This window comes from Rattus norvegicus, chromosome 11 (genome assembly GCF_036323735.1).
Source record: "Rattus norvegicus strain BN/NHsdMcwi chromosome 11, GRCr8, whole genome shotgun sequence".
NCBI lineage: Eukaryota > Metazoa > Chordata > Mammalia > Rodentia > Muridae > Rattus > Rattus norvegicus.
Window position 1 is genome coordinate 75343005 of NC_086029.1, and position 20852 is coordinate 75363856.

General features: G+C 45.6%; 1 protein-coding gene and 1 pseudogene across 5 annotated transcripts in view; both read right to left on the minus strand.

Annotated features, from left to right (window-relative positions):
- The window catches only part of Igsf11 (immunoglobulin superfamily, member 11), a 151043-nt gene that overhangs the window by 104299 nt on the left and 25892 nt on the right, over positions 1-20852 (minus strand). The gene's annotated exons all lie outside the window — the stretch shown is intronic.
- Positions 6275-6375, minus strand: LOC120095708 (U6 spliceosomal RNA; annotated as a pseudogene).

Below are 20852 nucleotides of genomic sequence, written 5' to 3' on the forward strand. Positions count from 1 at the left end.
GCCTTTATCCTTGAGATTTAGGCTGGTCTTCTGGGATTTCTCCCTAATCAGGTCTCGTAGTTGGTCTTTTGTTACCGAAGTCACGAGCCAGGTAGTCACGAGCCAGGGTTTCCCACTGTGCTTCCCAGTTATTTTCTACCTGGAGACTTGGGTATATAAGTGGTGAATAAAGCTACAGGAGACTCTCACTCTTCTTCCTCACTCTCACTCTTCCTTCCCATCTTCCTCCCCCTCTCTCTCTCTCTCTCTCTCTCTCTCTCTCTCTCTCTCTCTTCCTCTCTTCCTCTCCTGGCTTGACACGATAACCTGTGTGTGTGTATGTGTGTTTCTTTCATCCCGTAGGCTTTCGCCCGATTCTCGGTACCAGGTCGGTGCTGGCGCCGACAAGCTATAATAAGAGAAAATGAGGGGCTGGAAAATTTAAATGTCTGCAATCTAGAATTCATTGGATAAGCTTAAATGCAGAATGGAAAATAAAGGAAGAAAAATCAATTTCGAGACAGAATAATAGAAATGGGGAGCTTCTCAAGTTAAGAACATTTGCTCAATAGTGAGAAAACAAAGACCCTTAAAAAATAAAAACTAAATAATTAATAAAAGCCAAGCAAGATATTTGGATGAACAGTTTGCCAAAGAAAATGGAGCAATTACTCTGAAAAACAGTTTGAGCGTTTCTATGAAACGTAAAAAGCCAACCATTTCCCTAATAAACATTTAGTTACCCGGCCCCCAAAACCAAAGAATGAATGTGTCCATAGCTGTCTCTTAACGCTAATCCCCAAGCCAGAAGCAACTCAAATGCTCCCCATCAAAAGGACGGGAGAACAAAACATAGCCACAACAAGTTTTTTTCCCCCAAAAAAATCAAAGTACTGATGCACTCGGTGAGTCTCAAAATCACTGTGGCAAGGCTGGAGAGAGGCTCGGCCGTTAAGAGCCTGCGCTGCCCTTATAGAGGACCCAGGTTTGGTCCCCAGCACTCCACTGTGATTCACAGCCATCCACAGCTCCAGTTCCAGGGATCCAATGCCTTCTTCTGACCTTGTGGATGCCAGGCATCCATGTGGTACATAGAGGTGAAACATTCCCACACGTAAAATAAGTCTTTAAAGAAGAAGTTAATAGCAACTATTTTTTAATATGTCATTATGACAGGTGAAAGATACCAGGTTAAAAATACATGGATTATAGGATTCGTTCAAACCAAATACACCATTTCAGCAGACAGCCCCTTCTTAGGCCTGCCGCAGGTGATCTTTACGCATGAATAAAAACGCCCTCTATCTCTACTGAAATAGAGACTTGTTAGACAAACCCAGCTATCACAAAACTGCTCTCTCTACATAGCTGAAGATGTTTCAGCTCAAACTGAACCTCAATGAAGTTAATTGGGGAAAAAAAGAAAACCCTTGTCTGTGACCACTTCTGGGCCCTTTCTCTGAGGCAGGGTTGGTGATGTTACAAGCAGACTCACCTGGGTTCTCATCTGAGTTCCCACAGCCCTGACAACCAAGGAGCAGCTTAGTTACCCCACTGCACCCCTCTCTCTACTTCTAAAATTAGGATAATTGCCTGTCTTACATTGTAGTTGACAAGAAAAAGAAGTTCTGCCTGACAGAACCTACCAGTGTTCTGTAGACAGCAGCACTGAGCCATCAGTGAGCTCAGTAACTCGGGAACGTGCATTCGTCAAACTTCTAAACCAAGTACACGGTACTTAGGGAGTCTGAGATGGCAGGGGGAAGCATCCTCTGGTGTCTGCTTGGGAATCAGGGACAGCAATGGAGAACAGGGGAGGCACAGAAACACACAGCGTATTTTGCCTGGCTTAGGGACTCAGGCCCAGCATGTAAATTAGCTTGGTTAAACTTCTCGCTGAGTCAGAAAAGGAGAACCATTTATAACCAGCATATTATGGGAAACTGTCATGGTAGAGACAACAGCTATTACTTATGGATCAGAACTTTAAAAAGAACACGTTTTACTTCTACACTAAAAGAGTAACTGAGATGGGTGAGAAGAGACAGTAGGTAATAAGCAAAGGCAACTTGGCTTCACATGTGACTACTAGGGAGGGGAGCGGAGGGGAGAGGGGGGAAAGGGAGAAGAGGGGACTTGAGCAAAGTGCTTCCCCTCCTCCCAGGCCAGTGGGACAGGGGTCTGTCCATGCCAAGAAGTATAAGATAAACAAATGACACACATGCCAGGTTGGGGGAGAGAGCCCAGAGGAGAGAGATGGCCAGAGAGTCTGACAAACAGAAAACTTGGCAGACCCATCCAGACAAACTCAGGAAGAGGAAAGTTGCTTGGGTCTGCTCTTCTCAAAATTGTGCGCTATTTCCCAAGCCTTTCACGAGATTCTGAACTATGAGTTTTACAGACATCAGTCAATGTATTTTTTAGTTGGTTACTTTATTTATTTACATTTCAAATGTTGTTCCCCTTCCTGATTTCCCATTCCCCATCCCATCCCCCCTCCCTTTTACCTCTATGAGGGTGCTCCTCCACCCCACCACCACTCACTCCCACCTCACCCCTCTAGCATCCCCCTACACTGGGGCATCGAGCCTCCACAGGACCAAGGGCCTCCCTTCCCACTGATGCCAGATAAGCCCATCCTCTGCTACATATGCAGCTGGAGCCATGGGTCCCCCCATGTGTACTCTTTGGTTGGTAGTTTAGTCCCTGGGAGCTCTGGGGGGGGGGTCCAGTTAGTTGATATTGTTGTTCTTCCTATGGAGTTGCAAACCCCTAATTCACATCCTCTTGCCCCCATTAAAAGATGGCATCGTAGTTTCTGCCCAGGTGGGTGCTATCCAATGAGATGACAGTGAATGCCTGTCACTTCCATCAGCCTAGGCTTCTGAGGTCTGGTCACTCATGGACTAGACAATGTTCACCAAAGGCTGGATTTGACTCTCCAGGAACAAACGTAGCTTGGTTTTTACATTCCTCCCCTCCTAACTGAAACTCCATCCAATTCTACACCTCTTTCCTTCTCCAGCTCCCCCATTACATTCTCCTTTCCTAAATGGTGGTTCATTTACTCATTCATTTTCTCCCAAGGTCTCAGAACTCTCCTTATTTAAAAACTATAAAACAAAAGAAAAGGAGACCCACGCTGAGAAGCACATCCGTACAAAGCCCACACAGTACCCCGCCCCACAGAGCTGATCTGGTATTACTACAGGGATGAAACCCAAGGACACGCTGGCCAGGCTTTTATAAATACCTACACCTGCAGCTTTCAAAATGGAAAGCAATCACGTTAAAGACAACAAAGGGCCACAGTATAAACCAGAGGGCCAGAGTCTAGGACTCCAGTGGGAAGAGTGAGTATTCTGAAGGGGTGAGTTTCCTTCAGAAGAGAATGGAGGGAAGTGGAGGAGACCTGGGCACTGTCAAAAGGCACTGGAGTCTAAGCTCTGTGAGGCACGTGCTCACTTCCACTGCCACATCCACCCCAAGAGCCCAGAGCTCATACACGAAAAAGGAACAAAGCTTCCTCAGCTCCAGTAACTCAGGTCTCTGAGGGTGAGCAGAGCCACCTGGTTAGAAGCAAATGAGGACAAATCTCGACTGTGGATTTCTGTGTTCTGACATTAAGGGGGAAAGTTCTGAGGTGTTACAGACACCTCCCTATACCCTCTCACGTGTAAAGATTTAAAACACACGCAGGAAAAGATATCCAAAAGCTGTTCTACCTTGCGCTCTTGGTCATGTAACCGACCAGGAAATGAAGCTCTGCCCAAAGTACCCACTTGCTACTCATGGAAAGACAGGAGGGTGGCCAAGCGGACGGAACCACGAGCCATGAAATCACTTATCAGTAGGGGGAGAGACCAGCTCAAATCAGGGCATTTCTGTGACCCTTCCTCTGGAGGCTTCCCCCGCAGTGTGAGCATCCCAAACCTTGAAGCACAATGCTCTGTAGCCAAGTGAGCTCCTTGTACTCTCAGCACACTCTCAACCACCCAGAGAAGGTGCTCTGGGAGGGAGGCTGCCCACCACACCCGAGTCTCCACTTTCATTGTGAACCTCAGCACTGCTTCAAGAGACTCCACTCACCTGGCTACTGCAAGAGGTGGTTTTGGGACTTGCAGCCCTGTCCACCACAACCAGGTTCCATGGGATAAAACACTTAGCATGGTCTAGTTGCCTATTTTAAAGGTTTCTGTTCTTCCTTTCTTATAGGGGGGGAGGTTTTTAAATACAAAAACCTAGATTTGAGGCTAGATTGGAGTAGTGAGGGTAGAGGATATGGGGGAATCAGTTGGGACTTCTAAACGTGTCTAGACAGGACCTTAGACTCGTTTAACTTTCCTGGCTAGTATGGGGACCTAAGGAAAGCCCCAAATCCCAACCTTTAAAGCTCAAAGTGCCCTTAGGAAAACAAACTATCTAGTTCCAACCCAGTGGATCTGCGACAAGAAAACCAGAATGGTGGGGAGGGAAGGAGTGGGCCTGTCCTAATGTTGTGGCCTCCTCTACCATATGCTCGGAACAGCGGTGTGTTCTTGACAGAATGGAGCCCTTCACTGTCTTCACCAGGGAATAAAGCCAACGGGGTACCTCCTCCATCCCCAGCTCTCCTCATCTGGGTGCATTTACATGGGTGGAAAGTCTCGGGGACTTAACCAGGAGCATCACTCCCAGCTCAGAAGGAGAAACAAGGCTGTTATCGTGCCTTGGTAGTTCTCAACAGGGGTCACATATCAAATATTTATGATTCATCACAGAAGCAAAATTATAGCTATGACATAGCAAGGAAATAATGTTATGTGTGTGTGAGTGTGTGTGTGTGTGTGTGAGTGTGTGTGTGTGTGTTGGGGGGAGGTGTCATCACAACATGAGGAGCTGTGTTACAGGGTCAAAACATTAGAAAAATTGAGAACCACTGCTTAAGGTGTGTGTGCCTCTCTGTGCCTTATCTCCTTCTGCTTGTCGCAGTTTTTGGTTTCTATTAACTAAGGATGCTCTCCTTAAATCAACCAAAACAGGGGAAGAAAGGACAATAATCTTATAGGATTCGTCAGTGAAACAGAAGACAAGTGGGAGATAAAAACTAATGTCAACAGGATCTGCAGACCAAGTGCCAATATCTGCCACATGGGGACAAGGGACAGAGACATGGGTTATTTTCCAAATGACCAGGGCACACTAGTCTCCACAGGTTTCTTCCCACTGAGTACCAGCTAAAGGCCTGACACCAGAACTATCAAGCAGTAGAGAGACATGGGACTCGTGCTTGGGTCTATGAGAAAAAAAAATCCTGAATGAAAAACCAAAGAAGCAGAGAGACGAGTCTTGCCACACCCGTTTCGTTTCAGCTTGTGGTCGGTGTGGAGGCTCCCGGTACCTTCCAGGCTAAGCAGTGGCTAAGACTTGTGAGCCTGGAGCAGGAGGTTAAGGGACCTGATTTCCAATTGGAAGCACCTGTGGTGGTGGGGGGGGGGGGGAGGAGGAAGAGGAGGAAGAGGAGGAGGAAGAGGAAGAGGAAGAAGAAGAGGAGGAGGAGGAGGAGGAGGAGGAGGAAGAGGAGGAAGAATACATGCTGTTTGGTGCTGAGAGGAGAACCCAGGGTTCTAAGATGTTTCCGGGAATTGGAGGACCGGCAAGGCCACTCCCAATAAGGGAGGTCTGAGGCATCATCAAACAAGGACTTGGTATCTGACCTGGCTGGAGGACACGGGATGCCAGCATCTGAGGTGCATCAGAGGGTTGGGAGGGGCTGCTAACGAGGCACTGTGCCAGGCTGCCCTGCTGCTCAAGTGGGGCCGGCCCAGGTCCTCTTGAGTGCCGGTGGCTTGCGAACCATGCTGCTGCTGTTCAGATTGGCCTGTTTCAACTGTTCCATCAAAGTTCTGGCGGTAGGTGAGCAACGACTGCCGCCGTTGTTCTAGAGCCTCTGTGTGCCTAACCGTTTCTAGCTCTTCAAGTTTCAAGTTTGCTCTTTAATTCCTTCATCTGTGTTTCCACCAGGAGAGCTACTGGGATCTCGTCTTCCTTCCACAGCAGCCAGGCGCTTGCCTTTGGTAGCAGCTGAGGCTCGAGCAGCTGCTGCGGCTGTGGTAATGTTGTTCTCCTTCGGAAATTTCCTGTTCCACTTTCTTATTCCTGGTACCACATTTTCTTTCTTCATGTGTGTCCGTGATCTCCTTGTCCACTGCATTCTCCTCTTCTGGTTTAACATCCTCAACAACTTCGATATCTTGCTCCTTCTCACTGATTAAAAAGTGGTTAAAAATACGGAATTTCCTCTGGTTAAAAAAAAAAAAATATGGACTGTTTCACGGATGTGCGTGTTATCCTTGCACAGGGGCCGTGCGGACTTTTTCTGTATTCCCATCTTTACTAGATGGGCTGCGGAAGCTCACACTCGTTTTACGGTCTTTCAAGTACACTTTTATTTCGGCTTTGAAACAATAATAATTCCAAGGATTTTGAGAAATCTCTCAGACTCCACTTCTCACGTCTATTAGGAGTCTCACTTGGCCCTGAAGTACCCCCAGCAGATTGTTCGCTGTCTTTTTTTTTTTTTTTTTTTTTTGGTTCTTTTTTTCCGGAGCTGGGGACTGAACCCAGGGCCTTGCGCTTCCTAGGCAAGCGCTCTACCACTGAGCTAAATCCCCAACCCCTGTTCGCTGTCTTCTAGCAAGCTGCCAACTGACCTACCACACCGCTGCTAGAATCAAATGGCTAAAGCAATTTTGAGTGAGGGTTAAGGCTCTAGAAGTCTTCTCCCTGCACACAGGGTGAGTTGAAACCATCTACCCTCTGCTGGCCCATGGCCTCGTCTCTGGCCTCAACTCCCCTAGTTCCCACCTCCCTGCATGCAGAAAAGGCTCGCAGCCCCAGGTTAGTCTCTGCTTCGGTGACTGCCAGTGACTGTGCTGAGATTGGCTAGCACAGCCATGTTCTCTCCCTTCCTCCCCATCACCCTCTTGCTTCCTGAGTGTCCTTTCTTTTCATCCTCCCCACAAGTTAAACCTTCTAGATTCATATCTCTCCTCAAATCTCTCCTTTGATGTTGGCCTCACAGATCGTTTCTGTTGGTCCTATAAACAAGCATTTCATCTAAAATCTGATTCCTAGTCATGTCTGTAAATCCCAACAATTGGGGCTGAAGCAGGAGGATCAAAAGCTAAAATTTAGCCTGGATGACACAGTATCAAGTCAGCCATGGCCATGTGGCAAGACCCTGTCTGGAATGAATCGATGGATGGAGGGATGGATGAAGGGAGGGAGGGAGGGAGGGAGGGAGGGAGGGAGGGAGGAAGGAAATGATTCTCCCACATATTTCACATCCTAGTGGAGGGCGATAAAGACTTCTAAATCTCACTTGTTTGTTCACACTGTCCCTGTCTCTGGACCATCGTTTGGCCCCTTCAACAATCAGAGGAAACAGAAAAGACCCAGTTTAGTATATTCTACTGGAAACAAAGTGGTCACTCAACATTTTGCTTCTAAAACGTTTTCTCAATGAGCTTTCCCAAGGAGAAACATATAGAGTGTACTTTTGACAATATTTAAACATCTACTCCGCATTGGGCACTGCGGTATTTAGCTAGGAAAATGATAATATTCAAAATAACTGGCAAATGGACTTTTTAAAAAGAGAGAGTGACAGCTCATAGTGAAAGGTTCCTTGCAGACTACCTGCCTAATCCGATCCACCCATACAACAGAAATAAGTTGTCCTGTATAAATCTGCCCAGGTAGAATGTGGCAAAAGTAAGACCAAAGAAGGTTCTTATCTAATGCCTTCCTCCCCTGGCCTGGTCCCTTATGGGTCCTTCAAAGGACAGATCACAAATTATTTTCATTTAAGAGACTATACACAGACCAGTTGTGGCAGCACACGCCCATCATCCCAGCACTTGGGAGGGAGAAGACCAAGCGTTTAGGCCATCCTTGACTACAGTGAAAGTTAGTGACCAATCTGGTCTACATCCCTGTCTCAAAATTAATTAATTAATTAATTAAAAATTTTAAAAAACTATACACACATCTGTACATCTTAAACTAACAATACACAGGCGAACAGAGACTTGACGACACAGCTTCAGAGAGAACAGCAATGACAAAATGAAACAAACTTAAAGGAGACAGAACAAACAGAGCTGGAGCCCTGGACGCGAGCATGGGAGTCAGCAGATGACATCCATTTGCGCTCGTTAGCACAGCCTGGCATGTGCTACACCAGCCCCTCGGGTAATTTACATTTTTTTTAAAGCATGTACTTCTAAATTTAGGGAGTCGGGATAATCAGGGTGGAAAAGCCCATCTGCTTGGCGTTCTCTCCAGCTGCTGCAGATCCTGAAGTGAGGCAGGAGTCTCTCCTCTGTATCATCTCAGCCAGTCTGGACCGAGAGGACATGACAGGGGCTCCAATCCGGATTACACTGGGTACTCGACAAGGCACCCCACTGTGCTTAAATGAGCCTGCTGCAAGTGCTGAGGTGCGGTTCTGCATGGCCACGTGTTTCTCTTAAAGTCATTGTGAGGTACAGCTACAGACACAGAAAGACCCAGGTACATGCTTGTGTCTCTGAGAGGGCAAAATAATAAAGGGCCTGGAAACATCCCTCAGCTGCATTTTTTTTCCCCTTGAAGAAAGCATTTACCCATATTCTGGTCCAAACTTTTCCTCCTACATGCTGTGCTGTTTTGAAAAAGGCCACTTTACTTCCCCAGGTTTTTCATTACATGACACGAAAGAGCAAAAGTCGGAGGCAAGAGACAAGGGTTGGGCAGAAAAGAGAAACACAAACGCTAAACAATGTATCTTTTGGCATTTACAACCCTGGTACTCCAGAGACCCGGGCCAACTCCCCACGAAGCAGCTACCTCACCTACACACACTCTTCCCGGTCTGCTGGGAAACTGTCGACATTAAAATCAGAGGCAAACCTGTAAATACCTACTCATACACCTTTTAAAAAGTCTCTTGAAAAAGTGTCAGTCACACATTTAAAGTTTAGGTATTTTTGGTAAATACCGGAAATTGAAATGTTTCTGAAGGGGCTACAACCTGAGGGCGGCTCCACTTTATCAAAAGCCCCCTCCCCAGGGCTGTGTGTAAAAGCACTACCTGGGAAGCATACGTTTTCTGGGTCCACAGATCTTGCCTGCACAGACAGTCGCCCTATGCCAGACACTGTGGAGCAAGTGACACTGAGCGACAGCAAAACCTTCACAAGTAGGTTCTTTCCTGTTAGTGCTCTGAGCAATTAGGGAGGCATTTAACTAGAGACAACAACAGCCACTTGGATAAAATCCAGTTTATTTAACATCACTAGCAAGGGTGTCTGACATGGACCCTGGGGCCATCATGACCATGTCACTCTACCAGGGAATACAAAATGTCCCTGGAAGACACGAACAAGCACCCACAGAGGTAAAAGGTGGTTTAAAAATATGGTTACTTTAAAGGCATTTACATACATAACTTTTTCTGCCATACTATTTTAATCTATTTATATTTGTAGTGAATGCGCGTTTAAAGACGTGATCTGAAATGGATGTAGTGTTATCTTGTTCTTTTAGTGCCTTACATGGTCTTTTCTCTTCTCCTTTTTGTGTTGTCTATTTGCTTCCAGTATGTGTCTCTAATACCTAAAACAAAGTCAAGCATAAAACAGGCACTAAGGAAAAATTTAATGAGTAAGTAAGGAGTCTTATGAAAGAGGAGCAGTGGCTGGAGAGAGAATTCCGTGGTACAAAGGACATGCTGCTCCTACAGAGGACCTGTGTTCAGGTCCCACAACCCACTTAGGGTGGCTCACAACCACTAACTTCAGCTCCTGAGATTTAACGACCTCTTCTGCCTTCCACAAGCACTTGTCTCCACATGCACATACTCCAACACGTACACACGGCAGTACATAGAATTAAACTTTTTAAATGGTTCTTAAAAGAAAAGGGGTCTCTTCCAACACTGGTTCTGTGGAGACAGTGAGAGACTCACTGTGTACCAGGAGTTGCACAGGTCCATTTCTTCATCTAACCAAGTCACTTGGCAGACAGGGCTTCTCTGTCCCACTTTTCATAACAGAAAGACCCAAGAGTTAAACACTGCCCTGACCACAGAAGACAAGACAATGTGCAACCATCTGGTCTACCTCAGAGGGATAAGGTACAGGCTCAAAGCTTCCCCAAAAGAGGGGAGAGGGGCAAAACCAATCAAGAGGCCAAACAAGGCAGGGAGCTGAACCAGGAAGCTGGCGGCAGAGTCAAAAGCAACCCGGGGAAAGAAGAGGCACATACAGAGGTGGGACTGGCTTGACCGGGTCCAGACAAGAGGTGCCAAATCCAAAGAAGGAAGGGCAACATGTGAACCTCGGAGAGAGAACAGTAGGGCCCCAGAGCTCAGAAGTTCAGCATCCAAGCCTGTGAGTGCAGGGGTTGAGAGGTCCTCAAAGTGAGAACCAACTAGAAAGATGTCCACACAACCAAAACATGGCCCAGAAACTACTAACAACGATGGTGGGCATTTCCCACAATTTATCAGCCAGTCCATCATTCTGGATTCTTTATAAAATTGTCCTTGCAAGTCTAAAGGGGAAAGCCGATTTTCAACAGAAAGAAGGGAACGCTATGAAGGAGAATTATTGAATAAGCAGAAAAATGTTTAGAATGCTGACAGCAAATAGTTCAATGTGTACAGACTGCATGCATAATGGAGCTTCAACTGAGTTGCCATAGCTACCAAAAGATAATTAATTTTGAGGAAACAAAAGAGGAGACATTAGGGGTAGTTTTAAAGAGCTGAAGGATAAACATCCCATCAGAATGTAACTAAAAGTTCTTCCCAGTAAGGAACGAGCAACAGTCCTTCCCATATGACCATGTCTGACACAAGCTCCCACTCTCTTCTGCCTACTCCAGTGTACTCAGCTTCCTCTGAACTGACAGAAGTCCCACTCAGACCCTGAAAGACTCTACTAGCTCCCACATGCTCAGGATCTAAGCCCATCTGAATTATCCATACAATTATCTAAGTTATCTATGTAATTATACACTGTACAATTATCACTTAACTATCTGTGAAATGAGCATTTATTAAAGATTGGCTAAGAAGGGGGGTTGCACAAATATTTAAGCATATAAGTAACAGCAAACTGGCAAGGGCTAAGGTACTGACATTAATATATAGACAGAAAGTCCGGGGAGACTGCTTTAGGAGTGACATGGCGTCCCACTGGGGCACTGAAACATCAGCATTGCCTTTAAGTCCAAGGAATAAAGAGGAGGAAGGGGAGGAGGAGGAGGAAGAAGAAGGAGAGGGGGATGGGAGGGGAGAAAGAAGAAGGAAAGAAGAGGAAGGAGGAGAAGAAGAGGAGGAAAAAGAAGGGGATACACTGAAAACTAATTAAATAATGCATATGGAAGGCCTAGAATCTATTATGCACTCACAAATCACTCCCCCTTCTGTAAAGTTATAAACTCAGAGAGGACAGAGTTTACGCTTCTTTCCTGTTATTGACCCCAAAACACATATAGTAATTTTTAACAATGCCTCTTTGAATTTGACAACAAGGGTCTTCTAGCATTCCTATTTGATAACAATTTCTGAAAAGGAAGCCCCTTGTCACTGAAGCTGAATTTCACAATCAGCAAATCCAAGCCATTTCACAAGGATCCGCGATGTGGGGATAAGGGTGAGGGAAAGCGTAGACTCTTGAAGGTAGCATGCACAGCTATGTGGGACTGAAGAGAGAACACTGGACTGGATAGATGCGACATCTGTCCATTAAAAAGCCTACGGCCTATGACTTAAGCAGGAAATAGAGGTAGGACATCCGGGAGAAGAATTCTGGGAGAGAGAAGGCAGGAGGGTCACCAAAGAGAGGTGACCAAACAGACACACAGTACCTGAGCACAGGTAACCGGCCTCGTGGCAGAATGAAGGTTAAAATAATTGGGTCATTTTAGTTATGACCTAGTCAGAATAGAGCTACATGCCCAAAGTGTTTGTAAATATATTTTCAGTCTGAGTCTTAGTCTGGGAGCATGGGGCTAGGAGGAAGAACCAGATGTAGTTACAACATAGGACTCACTCTTACTGGATACTTTAGTGTTTCGAGTTTCCCCGTGCTTGAAATGTAATGCTTTCTTTTTTCTTAAGATTCTTAAAGCCTTTATAGGGCCAGTCACAACTCTTAGAAATATTTCCCACATTCTTCAACAGCCAGGCCCTAGAATAGACACAACACTGCCACAAAGGGCAGAACTAAAGAGGCAAAATCTAATCACTTCCTGACACCGGAGCCTGGCCCTTCCCGGGTTATCTTACGTACTCTCTCGGGCACTTAACTCCAGGTACTGAAATTCACCCTGCTCCATAAGCACACCAGCCCCTTCTCCACTGGGAGCTAGGTGATGGGATGTCTCATGGGATGGTCTTCAGAACTAATGAATAAACACATATAAAAGTGTGTGGTGGTGCACAGCACAGAGGAGGTACCCAGTATCTGACCTCCAGACTAGAAACTTCAACACTGAAAACAGAGGAAGTGTGTGACTCTGAGAAGTGGCAGTGACAGCAGAACTGGGACCTCTCTGACCTGGCACTGGACTGGGGATACCATGGTTGGCCGCCCTTAGGCACATGTGGTGCCCAGAGCCCATTCAGCTTCCTTGTGCCAAGCTGTTTACCCACATTCAGTTGATGGTGGGCACCTTGGTCTCAGAGAAAGCCTGCCAAATCCAAGTATTAAAAGACAACGCTCCAAGTGATCAAGAAAATAAAGAGGCTTTTCTTGAAAGAAAAAAAATCATCTACTGAGATCTGGTAAAGCAGTGTAGCCCAGTCTGATGCACAATTGCTACCTGCTTGTTGCCATCTTGGAATATCGGCTTACGCTAAAAACTAGGACAGAGCTCAAGACTTGGTGCCTCTGGCTAGATGAAGATCATGGGACTGGCTGTGTATCTAAATAAACTATCAAGAGGAGAGTAATACATCAGTGTTTCATTCCTTTGCTAACAGAAACACATAATGGAAAGCAAAGGCTTTTTCTCTCAAACAGGCCTGATCTTCCTGCTATTTCTAATGCTGGCCCGTATTAGTCAGGGATCTCTAGCGTATGGAGAATACTAAAACAGATGGTTATATGATGCAGAAATATAGATATAGATGATATAGGTATATAAATATACATATACATAATTATATATTATATATATGATTTATTATAGTGACTCACAACCTGTGGTCCAGCTAATACAATAATGGCTGTCCATGAATTGAAAGTCCAGGAATCCAGTAGTTGTTCAGTCCGTGAGACTGAGCTGGTCTTCGGTATAAACCAGAATCACAAAGAAGTAGGCTTTTTTTTTTTTTTTTTTTTGGTTCTTTTTTTCGGAGCTGGGGACCGAACCCAGGGCCTTGCGCTTCCTAGGTAAGCGCTCCACCACTGAGCTAAATCCCCAGCGCCAAGAAGTAGGCTTTAATGCCTGTGAAGGAATGGACTTGCTAGCAAGGCAAGGGCACGAGAAAACAAAGAGCAAAAGCTTCCTTCTTCCATGCTCTCATATAGGCTCACATAGGGGTGCTGGTTCATTCCAGATATAGTCAAGTTGACAACCAAGCTATCACACACCTATAACAGTCTACTCTCAACCTGCGTGAGCAGTCAGAATGTGGAGGTTAACTAAGGTCCATCCAATCTGATCTCCGGCTAACCCAACGTGAACAGCCTCTGTGAGCGAAGGTGTCAGAAAAATCCTCAGTCTTTAGGATTTCTTCCTCCTGCCCTGTTTTACTCAAGAAAAAAAAATATTTTAACGAGTGAAGGGAGGAGATACTCAAAGCTGCTCCAGGCCAGGGCAGGAAAGGGTCAGGTCTCCCATCCATGTGAAGTTTCTGGTTCACCATTTGCCTCTGCTACAGGATCCTGATGAGTCGCTCATTCAGAGAGAGATGATAAGTGCAACTTGTCCTATGTGGGGCTCTTTGTGCCACTGCTGCTGTTGCTGTTACCTAACTGAGAGTGTGAAGGGCACATGTGGGTTCCAAGCCTTGTTCTATGGTCCTGGGCCTTCATCTATGACAGTTACACTAAATCTTCAAAGCCCTCAAAGCCGAATGCTGAAATTCCCAAGGTGGTGGTATACAGAAGTAGACCGTGCTCTTCAGACATGATTAGATCATTACTGGACACATCATGGCAAGACAAGTCTCTCCCATCACCTAGGGACACCAAAAGATGGTTGTCTCTGAATATAAGCAGCAGGAAGCATGGGTTCTTCCAACACAAAGATCCCAGGTTCCTCGGCTTCTCTGTGAGAAACAGACTGCTACGATCTAGAAGGCTGCGGTAGCACACTATTCTCACATCTGAGGATATATAAACCTTCCTCTTCTAACTTCCTCTTCTAAGTCCACATCCCTGTTAGTGCCTCACTAAATCTCCTGCCTGCTTAGGTGGGTCCTGTGGACTGTGGCACTGCCTCGTGCCCTGCCTGTTTCTGGCCACTACCCCCTTGCCATTATGCATGCTGGTAAGTGGACAGCACCCAAGAACCAACCAACTCCCCATCCTGTGGATGGAATGAGGTCAGGAGGAGGATTTGTACTGAACTCCATTCCAACCACTAATGCCCTGAGTTCCGGCAGAATGAGCTGGACCACTTCCACTTGAAGACTAAACCTGACACCTACACTTTTTATCTTCCTACCCTCAGAAGCCTAGAACATAACAGACTCTATGGACAGGAGAGGATGTTGTTAATTCCAGAGTCGGCTGATGACATAAGCAGCAAAGGCAGTGACTCACTGTGATAAAGATCACACGGGTAGCACACAAGGCTGACTAGAGACAATGGATCTGCACTTCTATCTCCTTACCTGATCCTAACAGCAAATATTCTACAAGTTCTTCTTCTCTGAGTCATGTCAGTCTGCAGATTTTAACTCCAGCTACAGTTCTAGCTATAGTGGTGCATATGTTAAGAACCTAGAACCCACATTAACTCCTGCTGTATAAACCACAGCAGCATATGTAGAGTGGGCTCTCAACTGTTGGGGGACTGAAGAGCAAACAAACTTCAGAAGCTGGTGAGAGAGACAACTCTCTTAGAAAAGGAACACTGCAAAAGCAATCTAATACTAACTTGGCTGTAAATTTTCTATGAACTCCCTGAAAGCTATCTTTGACTCGCAAATTAAAAATCCCTATATAAAACAAACACCAGAGGCATTAAAATGCAAAGGGCTTGATGTGTAAGATTCTATTTACAACTAAACTGATCATCTGAAAAGAAAATGCTATGTAGTGAGAAAATAAGATCATAAGCTTGGAAACCTCAGCCCCAAACAAGGAAGATACACATGGAGAAGAAGGCCATGATAAGAATGCTGATAGGTGGGGTTGGGGATTTAGCTCAGTGGTAGAGCGCTTGCCTAGGAAGCGCAAGGCCCTGGGTTCGGTCCCCAGCTCCAAAAAAAAGAACCAAAAAAAAAAAAGAATGCTGATAGAACAGGCTGGCCCACCAGACTCCGGGGGATAGCTCTAAACCCATGATTACACAGACAGCCCTGGTTAAAATCAAGTGGACCACAAAATAAAACAGACATACATGAACACAGGAGATTCCCAGGAAAGGGTGTGTGGGCTGGCAGGGGCAGAGAGAGAATGATCAGAATATATTTTATGTATAATACGTGTATGAAAACTGTCAAGGAATAAATTTAATTTAAAAATATGGTGTTAGAAACAGAGAGATGAACAACAGAAAGAAAAAGAAAGGGAATAAATGATTGCTACTTACGAGCCAAGTCTGCCTGCTGCTCTATTTGAGCCCCTAGCTGTCCTTTGGTGGGTTTTGAGACATTATTAATAAGAATTTATTAATCCGTCAACCATGGGGAACCCAATATACATGTGCACATACCCATGCACATAATTTTTAAAATTGATATTTTTAAAAATTGAGATGGGGAGGTAATACCACTTGTCATCAGAAAACTAAACAGTAACTAGACACACACACACAGACACATGAATAGATTATAACCATCGGAACAGGTGACGTCATAACGCCCTAGACCGACAGTACCTATCACTCACAGGCTGGACGTAGAGTCTAGAACTCTCCTGTGGTGGAAGCAACCATCGGTGCAACCTCTTTGGAAGACCGGCAGAATCTACTAAAACAGAACATGTCCTGTCTCTGCAGAATATAACCTGCTAAAATGCATATCAGAGTTTGTAGCAGGGCAGATAAAGGAAGAGAGTAAGGTGTGTGGAAAGTAAAGGGATCAGATGTGGGGAAAGCTGTGTGGGGCTAGCATCCAGGACCATGACAACCCCAAACGAGCCACCAGAGGCTCTTGGCCACTTGCTGAAAACTGAAACTTCGGCCAGAGAAAGCCACGGGGCTGTGCTGTGGAAAGATCTAGTGCCCGGATAGCGGGCTGTGTGCTGCACACTAATACCCAATGCAAACACTAATGAAAGACTGCGGCTGCCAAATGGGGAGTTAATTTTATCGCTAGAGAGAGAAGAAACTGCACCTCGATGTTGCTGATTTCAGCGTTGTAGCAGAAAAAGAAATAAACCTTAGCTTTTCCCCCTTGGTCTAGATTCTGAAAGGTGACAAGAACTCGGTTCTTCTTGGTTAGAAGCCACTAAAAGACAGCTCTGGTTTGGCGTCCTGTAGTGAAGAGACGGTGCTCATTGGGTCAGTCACTTTTGTCACTGCGGCATCATCTTAGAAAAACACTTATGGAAATAAAGGTTTGGGTGCATGGTTCCAGAGGTCTCAATCTGGTCAGAGCTGGTTCCACTGCACTGTGCCTAGGTTGAGGCTGAACACTGTGGCAGTAAACACGTGAGACAGCCACTCGCCTTGTGGGCCGGGAAGCAAAGCAAGTGGGGCAGGGATAGAGGAAGGACACTTGTGCTCCCAGGCTTCCTCCCTCCTCCCCATTCCAAATGGCCTGTGACCTACTGGATGGTGCTGTCCCAGTCTTGGTGGGTTCTCCTCCCTTTGTTGGTTCTCCCCAGACGTATCCTGACTAAGTTCTGCTGATCTCCTTGGTATTTCTCAATCCATTGAAGCTGACAAAGGTTAACCACTAAGCCTTGGGAACTTGATTCACTCCGAGGCCTAGCTGCTGGAGATGCAGGCTCAAAACCTTGAGTCAGAGCCCCAGGAACCAAAGCCAGGCCTGAGGCTGGGGAGACGGCTCAGCAGTAAAGAGCACTGGCTGCTCTTCCAGAGGACCTGGGCTTTGATTCCCAGCACCCACACGGCAGCTCAGAACTGTCTGTAACTCCAGTTCCTGAGAATATGAAGCCTTCTTCTGGTCTTTATGGGCATGAGGCAAACACATGGCACACAGACATACATGCAAACGAAAACAACACCCCTACATGTAAAATAAACTTTAAAATAAAAGGGAGGGGGTTCAGGCCTAAAGATGCACACCTGTAATCCTTGGTGGAGAAAATGGATGCCTGTGGCTTGCTAGCCAGTTAGTCGAGCTGAACTGACAAGCTCCAGAGGGAGAGCCCCTTTCAAAACATAAGGTACAGAATGATGGAGAGAAACACCCAACACCGACTTCTGACCAGACACAGACAGACTGATCACTCTTCACACGCAGAGACAGACAGGGACATAGACAGAGGGAGGGAGGGAGTTGGGGGGAGGGTGAGATTGGTTGATTGATGATTAACCACCAAGGCCAAGTGAAGCCAGCGCTTGAAAGTAGAGGCATGGGGATTAGTAGTTCAAGGCCAGCCTTGTCTACACTGAGAGTCTGAGGTCATCCTGACTGCATGATAGTCTCCTTCAACACAAACAAAACTTAAACCAGTTACTGCAAGTTGTCCTCTGACCTCTACCACACATACACTATGGCGAGCGCATAAAATCTTGCTGTAAAAAAAGTCAGTGGGAATGAGCTACAGGTTAAACAAACACAGAATAATCTTAAACATGTATTCTAAGTGAAAATGCCCACAGCAGACAGAGGCATTGAGGTTTAGGGCAGGAAGGAGAGTTGAGTGGGTGAAACATGGGGAATTTTGAACAGTGAAACCAGACTTTAGAAGACTGTAATTTAAGGACACGCTATACTTTGTATTTTGAGATCTCTAATGTACAAAACTAATAGAAAATTAGTTAAAGTGTCAGGGTAAAAAAAAAAATCTATTCAATAAGTGAAGGACGTAACTTTTCAGAAGAAGATGGTGGGAAAATTGCTGGCGTTCTGTAGAAACTGGTGCTGTCTACCAACCTGAAGACCGCACTCAGAAGAAGACACTCTAGCTGGTAATGTGTTCATTTTCACAGAGGTGTGGATTAAAACTTTTACTGCCACAAAATCTATCTGGAAGTTGAAAATTAAGCGCATGGCTGGCCAGGAGTATGATGAAGATTATTTATTCTTGGACTGGTGATGTACAGAGAAGCAAGGTCAGAAGGGAGAGATCCGTCTGAGGATGGATTTGAATGGGAGACTTCATTAAGAATCGTAGTTGTAGCTGGAGAGATGGGAGATAGTTGGGCTGGAGAGACGGCTCAGCGGTTAAGAGAACTGGCTGCTCTTCCAGAGGTCCTGAGTTCAAATCCCAGCAACCACATGGTGGCTCACAACCATCTGTAATGAGATCTGATGCCTTCTTCTGGTGTGTCTGAAGACAGCTACAGTGTACTCATATATAATAAATAAATATGTTAAAAAAATCATATTGTAGTTGTAGAGCTAAGGCTGCTCACATGCAAAAACAACCATAGATCAGTGTATATATGAAGGTTAATAGATGATGCACCCTGTATGCATCCCGTTGTTCTGTCTGCTGTTAGACTTAAGAGCAAAGGGATCTCATTAGCAAGTTTATCTTTCTGGTGACAGACCCCTGTCTGACAATTAGGTTTCCACAGCAATTCAGGCATGATCCCAGGCACTGCAAATAAAAGGGACACTCCTACTGTGTAGAAAATTCCAGAAGTTGTAGAATCTTCCAATGTGGAACCTGAGACTAAATCCAGATACATTTATTATGCAATAGGTGCACATAATAGAACTGGTAGAGAAACCTTAAAATATTTACACTAACTAAATTCCCAATACTCAGAAGAAAGGTAAATGCACAGGAGACAGAAAAACAATCAAACTGCATCCGGTGAAAACGACACCATCTTAGATGAATGGCTGCACCGGTTAGGTCAGTTCTATGCTTCAAAGGAAAACTTGGAAGGAGCCACAGAATATGGGCTGTGAGATGGCCTAATGGGTGATGGCGCCTCGGCCACTCGGTGAGCCTCTACTTCGAAGCACAAATCCAAAAAGAAATGCACCACAGTGGTTCTCAAATACAAAGAGAAAACGTGTGTCACTGAAGGGAGGGATGCAGGGCATGAGATGTCTATGCACATCCTCTGAGCAGAAGACAACACCAATGGAAAGTGGGGTCTCCGCCGGAATGAAGCCTTCGAATTGCCAGACTGCAAAATGCTGTCAAACAGAAGCAAGCAGTGAGCCCACATCTGTGCCCCTCCTCAGCTCCAAGCCCTCCATGTCAACTACAGTGTTTTAGCCGGTGTCCCCTTAGTTTCGGTTTATTGGACGTTTTTATAGGTTTCTTATACTTTGTCAGTTTGGGGGAATCTATTAAGATTACGGTTTTTAAACTTTTCATCTGTTAAATGGTGGATTACAAACAGATGTGTACTCTACAAAGCTAGAGAGAGGCGATTACAGTGTTAATAGCAAAGTGTAAAGAGCTACAAGGGACATCAAATGACACTCACGCATCGGAACACGCTGTGTGTGTGTGTGTGTGTGTGTGTGTGTGTGTGTGTGTGTGTGAACATGTGGCAGCCAGAAGACAACCGTGGGTGACATTTCTTTTGCATCAGCTACACTCTTCTTTCTCTTAGAGATGGTGTCTCTCACTGGCCTGGAATTCACCAAGTAAGTTAGACTAACTGACCAGCAAGCCCAGAGATCTGCCTGTTTCTGCCTCCCCAGAACGGAGACTACAAACATGTGTCCCTGATCCAGGCTTGTTTTGCCAGCAAGCACGGCTTTTTTCACATGCATTCTGGGCCAGGTCCTTGTGGAGAGCAAGCACTCTGACAATTGAGGTATATCTCCATACCCGCACCCCAAAAATTATCCTGTGGGTCTCTGAGCCACTGTGGCCAGCAGAATATCAATCTGTGAGAGGCAAGAAGGTAGCTGGGTTTGACACCTCAGTAGCCAGTGTTGGTCCCATCTTCTGGATCTGGTCCCAAGTAGTTTATTTTAGGCGTATTTAAGCACAGTACAATTTGGTGAAAAATTTCCTGGGGATAATAAACCCAATCCCATGTGCACAATAAAGCTTGAGATGTGACTACCTCAAAACTGTTTGTAAAGACATCGTCCATAAAGGTGAGTTCTATAGATTGACAAGCTCACAATAGTTGGGGGTGGGGACAGTATCCAGTGTTCTCAGCCACACAAATAGCACAAAGGTCACAGGACTATTACCCACATCTGCTGCCAGCCTTCCGGATGGATAACAGGTCAGTGAATTCCTTCTTTGAAGGAACAAGTCTGTGCGTTTAACATTCCAGATCCTCCTTATGTTTATCTTTGAGCACAGGGACCCTGGTACCTCCCACATGATCCTTTAAGGCTTCTAGGTTTTGCCACTGTTATTGATAGGAGGGGGAGGTAAAGAAAGCAACATCTGTCAGGACGCCAACCTGGCAGAGAGCTATGGATCAAGGTGAAGGACAGTTTTCAGCCAGAACACTGAAATGACATTAACATAAAATGACACAGACACAGCTTGAGAAAGGGGTAACTGAAAAATGGCGAGAAGATCACAGGGAACAAAGATTTT